Genomic DNA, 5,710 nt, shown 5'->3' on the forward strand with positions numbered 1-5,710 from the left:
CGCACCGGGTTCTCTGCAGTTTTTTTCTTCTGACTGTACACATCACTTTTACAGGGAGGCATAACCAGAGGCGGATCCGAGGGGGGGGGGGGCGCCTCCCCCAAACAAAGTCGACCCCCCCCCCCACCCCTCCCCCCTTGTATGAGGGGAATTTGCCTTAACGGAATCCCCTTGGTGATATTAAAGAATGTGAGGACAGTATCCTTACAAATTTTCTGACCCACCCCAGAACGGAGTTCTGTATCCGCCCCTGTGCATAACGTTACTGAATGAACCCTCGTCTTCGTATCAAGTACCAGTAGATCACACTGCCGCCCCACCTGCAAACTCATAATAAAAGGTTAAATAATCTAAAAATTTCTTTTTTTGACAGCTCCAGTGAGACAGACACAACATGGCATGGCAACCGTGTATTCTTGGTGGCGGAGGACAAATTTCGGCAACTCTTCAAGGTCTGTCCGGAGTGCTATGCCAGCTGCAATGTGACGATCGAACCTGTGGGCACAGTCGTGGAGGTCTTTTCTGCGTGCCCTGCAGGCCACCACTCCTACTGGGTCAACCAAGAGATCGTGAATCAGCAACCACTTCTCAACTTGCTGCTCTACGCGGGTATCCTGTTCGCAGGGCAGAACCCCACTCCATCCTTGAGGATGTTGTCGAGCATTGGTGTGCAAGTCGTCAGCTGCTCTACATTTTTCACCCTATAGCGGACTCACTTCTGCCCGGCTATTGGTAAAGAGAGTGTTGACATGCTTCTGCTCAATCACATAGCCAATGATACTAACACCCTACTCACTCACTGCTTGTCTAATGCTTGAAATATCAATATAAGCCGAAAGTTACGAAGTAGACATACTATCTTATTTGCAGGTGTGGAACCAAGAACAGGCCTCTCTGCTGGAAGAGGCGAGGGCCAATCCCCTAAGGCTGGCCGGGGATGGCCGGGCCGACTCGCCAGGGTTCAGCGCCAAGATCGGCCCATACTCTGTGCTGGCTCTCGAGACCACAAAGCTTGTTCATTTCAAACTTGCGCAGGTATGAACGTAGCACTCTGAGCATCAGTTTAGTTTTTTTTTACATGCATTTAGACAAACCTTTAGGAAGAATGTCTACTGTTGATTGTACTAGCGAATTTGAAAGTCTGAACTTTTCATTTCAAATATTGATAGGCTACTTTAACCCTGTAGTGCCTAATGTAATGTGTTTTCACTTGACAGTCTAATGAGGTGGGCGGCAGTGGTCGCATGGAGCTGGAGGGGCTAAAGAGAAGCCTCAGCTTTTGGGAGGCGAAAGGCTTGACCGTGGAGCTCCTCATCACCAACCGTCATGTACAAGGAAAAGCCTTCATGAAGAAGGAAAAGCCCGAGATTCGCCACGAGTTCGACGTGTGGCACGTTTCTAAAGGTACCGTTTGCCTGTTTTGGAATCTATGTCTGAATCTCCAGAGCTGCCTTCCTTTTGTAAAAGAAATCAGTAGCTAATGGAACACAAAATATTGCAATTAAAACAACTCTTTAATACAGTGTGTGTGCTGGCTGAAAGTTTCGAACCACAAATGGCTGAAATATACAACAAGTGGCAAGCTGTAAAAAAAGCCTCTGGAACTATGTGCAGCCTGCATGCCCGAGTTCGCTAAGCCCAAATATAAAGATTGAACAAAGGTCACAAGATAGCGTCGAAAAGGCAGATTTGTTATATTTATCTCATTATTGTAGGTCGATATTTATTCCATACTCTGAAGTCTATCCACTGTGGCCCACTTCCTCTTTAAAGTTTCATCATACTGCAGTCTGGTGTGCTTGCCTACAAAGTTATGCGAAAATGAATCGTGATGAAGCGTTCAAAGATTAAGGGGCTGTACAAATAGTTATTCTTGTTGTTAAACAAGAATTACAATTTCTGTTATTCCTCATTTAGCTGAATAAAGTGCTGCTGTTCTCAGAAACGCATATTCTTATTCTCAGGCACCAAGAAAGAGCTTGTCGCGGCCATGAGGAGCCCCACCTGTGCCGAGCTTGTGCTCTGGAGCAGACCAGTGCAGAACCACCTATGCTGGGCGGCTGCCTCCAGCCAGGGAAATCCGATCCTGATTGTCCCTAAGTGGCTGTCCGTTCTAAACCACGTTCGGGACATCCACAACCACACGGACGCCCGATTTTCCTCCTGTGCCCACGGCGAGCTTGAGCCCAGAGATTAGCAGTTGGATGGTACGTATCAAATCTTGACTACTACTCATCCTTTCTGGTCGCGTTACCATCCCTCCCTAGCCGTTTTTTCTCTCACAAATGCGCTCATTCCAGACTCTGTGGCCTTCGAAAAGCTTCAAGCCATCGTAAACAAGCGATACCTGCTGGCTGACTTGCCGAAACTGTCCACGCGCTACCGGACATATACCGTGGAGGCGTTTCATGGGCTCTTGAACCACTTCTGTCCCAAGTGCTGCCAATACTCGTACAAGGGGATGACGGCAAGGTGAGTTGTAACACGGCAAGATCTTTTCATGGGGCAGCCTCAAATGGGCGTCATTTTCATCTAATAATTGTTTCATATTTTTTAATAAGGCAGTTATGAGAAATACAAATAAAAATATTTATGCACTGCTATTTCTGTACATGTCGTGGTCATCCTAGCACGATGTTGGTGCGAGATCATCTTGACACTTACCTCTGGAAAATCATTGTTTGTCATCATCTTCACAATTATCTCTGGAAAATCATTGCTTCTCTTCAGAACCCAGCTGGCAGTCCTCCATTTCAATGAAAATGGCAACCGCCCTCAAGCGTTGACAGAGGAGGGTGACAAGTGCTATGACATGAAGCACCCCAAGGCCAATGGAGGAGAACCAGTGGCAGTCAAAAGAAAAGAGGGACGAACATATGGTATACATCAAACAGCTTTTTTGTTTATTTAGCTTGATTGCACAGTTTTAATTCAAGATTACAAACTGAAAGCAAAAGGGGCTACTGGTACTGAAGTCTGATTGTACAGCAACATTTAAAATAGTTATACCATTCATTGAACTCAAGGTGATTATGTAAATCTGAAAAGCTATGCGCAGACGTTTTAACACTCTGCACGTGAACTAAATTTTATTATGTTGAACTATTTTGTTACAGACTATGTCAGGAGGCTCCTTGATGTGGTCAGAGATGGGGCCCAGGTGAAAACCTGAGGCCTCGTCCTGATCACGCCTTCCGAGGATCCACCACCACTCTGCAGCTCTGTGAGGAAAGTTCCGCGGCGGAGCTGATAGAAAGGCATAAAACAAGGTTCAACAAATAAGGTTTGTTTTATATGAGGCTACATATCACATTTGGGAGCTTTTATTGCTTTGTCCCAGTAAGCTTACTGTTGGTACACTCTAAGAAAAAAAGTTGGCCTCAAGGGACTAACGGCAGCATTTGGTCCTCTGAACTCCCAGTTGCTCCCCGAAAGGACCATCTGGCTCAAGCTAGGTACCGTGCGCAAAAGCTGGGGACTAACTGCGCTCGACTGGGACCAACCGATCGGCGTGCGCGAGCAAAAGCATCCGTTAGTCCCCCTCAGACAGGGTGCATCTGTATGATTTAGTCCCCGAAGGCAAACGGAATGTTCGCCAGGAGGACGGATGCTATTTCGCTTGTCTTGGGGATCGGCGAGACTCAGCCCAGCACGGCTGAAAGTGTTGACAAAACTCGGACGAAACTGGCGAATTTGTTTAATGTGCCACGAACGTTAAGACATTATACATGGTAGAGCTTCACGCGTTGTGTGAATACGAGTGAACGAAAGTGTTGACTCGACTTCACCCAACTATCTCGTCAAAAAGGAACTGTTGACATTACACAAGTCCCATTTACGTAATTTGCCTTCGCGCAAAAAATGTGCATTTATCCAAACGCAACACCTCCAAATACTAACACTCTTTTTCTTTTTAAAATTAAACTTAACAGTTTGTAGAAGCCACGCTTTTAACACCGGAATCTCGCAGTCAGAATAAATGGTCCCTTCAATCGCTAAAACTGCGCATTCCCACCGGCGATATAAGCAGTAGCGCGATGCGACTAGATCGCATCGCAAAAAAAAATTAGATGGTCACACCGGCGTGTGCGATAAGCGAGTCTAGCGCCTTCGTTGGCGAGTCGTTTTTTGAAAACTCTCGCTCCAAACGCCGTTGATTGGCTCAGCCGCTTCGCGACTAGATCGCATCGCAAAAAAGGCGGGTCTAGAAGCGACTGCTCAAATTGCGTCGCTTTTTGCCCGCGATGGTCGCTTTTGCGATGAATGTTATCCCGCGACTAGATCGCATCGCCGGTGGGAACGCGCCTCCGTCTCTGCGTGACAAACCTTTCTGGGTAGTCCAATGTCGAACTCAAAATCCGCAACGACACACTTGATGCACGGCACGTTCCACTTATAGAGCACATTCAGGGGCAGTATCCAGACGCCTTCATGCCATCGGCGTCGCTGTTTCCAAAACAATCCAGATGAACAACGAAGAACGAACCACGCCCGGAACGTCACACCTGGCAGCACCCTACTAATACAAAACAAATGCAGACTAAAGAAAAAGAAGCCACTCGAGAAAGCTGAAAATTCTTGAGACAGAGAGAGAGAAAAGAAAGAAAAAAAAGTGTTTGCTTGTACGTCACTCGACCGGCGTGTTGAAAGTGGCGACCTTCTCCCGTCCTTGGAGCTCTTCGGTGTCCTTGTGTCGTGGGTAGTGGGAGCGGGAAAAGAGATTATCTTCTGCGCGCACTGACCCCTCCCCCCAATCCCCTACCCCGCATTCTTTGCTCCTTGTACATCGGGGGGGGGGGGGGGGGGGGGCAGATGGGGTCCGTCGGGAAAATGGGAAGTGTCTTTGTTTGAAAAGAACCTGTTTTTAGTAAGTTGAAAGTCGAAATACAGCCTTCGTCGGAGGCTGGTCGCCTTGTGTCGTCTCCCATCATGGCGGGATCCGGTTTGGATTCGCGGTACTGAAGCGCTGCACTTGAACTGTTCTGAAGTCACAAGTCAAGGGAACTCGATTAAGGTATGTCGAAGTGCTTCTGTTTATGGTGTATTTATTAACTGCGGCTTTAGAAAGTGTTTTATTTTGAGCGCGTTCGCTAGCTTGCAAAGCGCGCGTCATGCTCTATTCTTTTTGGCACCATGGTTGCTGATTTTGTTATGCAGCACAGAGACCTCATATTCAATCGTATCGAGCGAAACGCCAGTTCTACCTATGGCTTATTTTTTTTTTGTGTATGTTTCGCAGACACACAAATGGTCAAGCAGGATCGCTTGACCATAAACGCCTGTCCACACATGCAGCGGAGCGCTACAGGCATAGCGCTGACCTTGCGCTAAGCGCGTGCTGACGGGATCGGTCACGAGCTTTGTATCGCACCGACAAAACTCTTGCTCATGGCAGTCGAAAAGTAGCTCATGACACGTGAGCAGCGCTACATCAGCGCTTCGCTGCGTGTGAGAACCGGCATTAATAGAGAGATTTATTCGATTGTACACTAGACTTTCGCGTTGATGGCGGGAGATCGTTCCGTCACTTTGAAGCATAGTTCGAGCTCGCACGCGCTGGGTCTGTAATTCGCAGCGAACGGTCTACTAAAATCTAATATTGCGCTGGTCTGCTGTCAACAGATCGCATGTTGGATGTGAACCATTGTATCACTTATGCAGCCTATTTGTTAATTTATTATGCATGTGTTATAACTTATATTTCATATAT

The 5,710-nt window shown here is 47.2% G+C and overlaps 1 pseudogene; it reads left to right on the forward strand.

Moving 5' to 3' along the window:
• The first annotated feature begins 1,244 nt into the window (after positions 1 to 1,244).
• LOC120848629 lies at positions 1,245 to 3,282 on the forward strand (annotated as a pseudogene).
• The last annotated feature ends 2,428 nt before the right edge of the window (positions 3,283 to 5,710 follow it).

The sequence above is a fragment of the Ixodes scapularis genome, unplaced genomic scaffold (genome assembly GCF_016920785.2).
Source record: "Ixodes scapularis isolate PalLabHiFi unplaced genomic scaffold, ASM1692078v2 PGA_scaffold6__148_contigs__length_123643588, whole genome shotgun sequence".
Lineage (NCBI taxonomy): Eukaryota > Metazoa > Arthropoda > Arachnida > Ixodida > Ixodidae > Ixodes > Ixodes scapularis.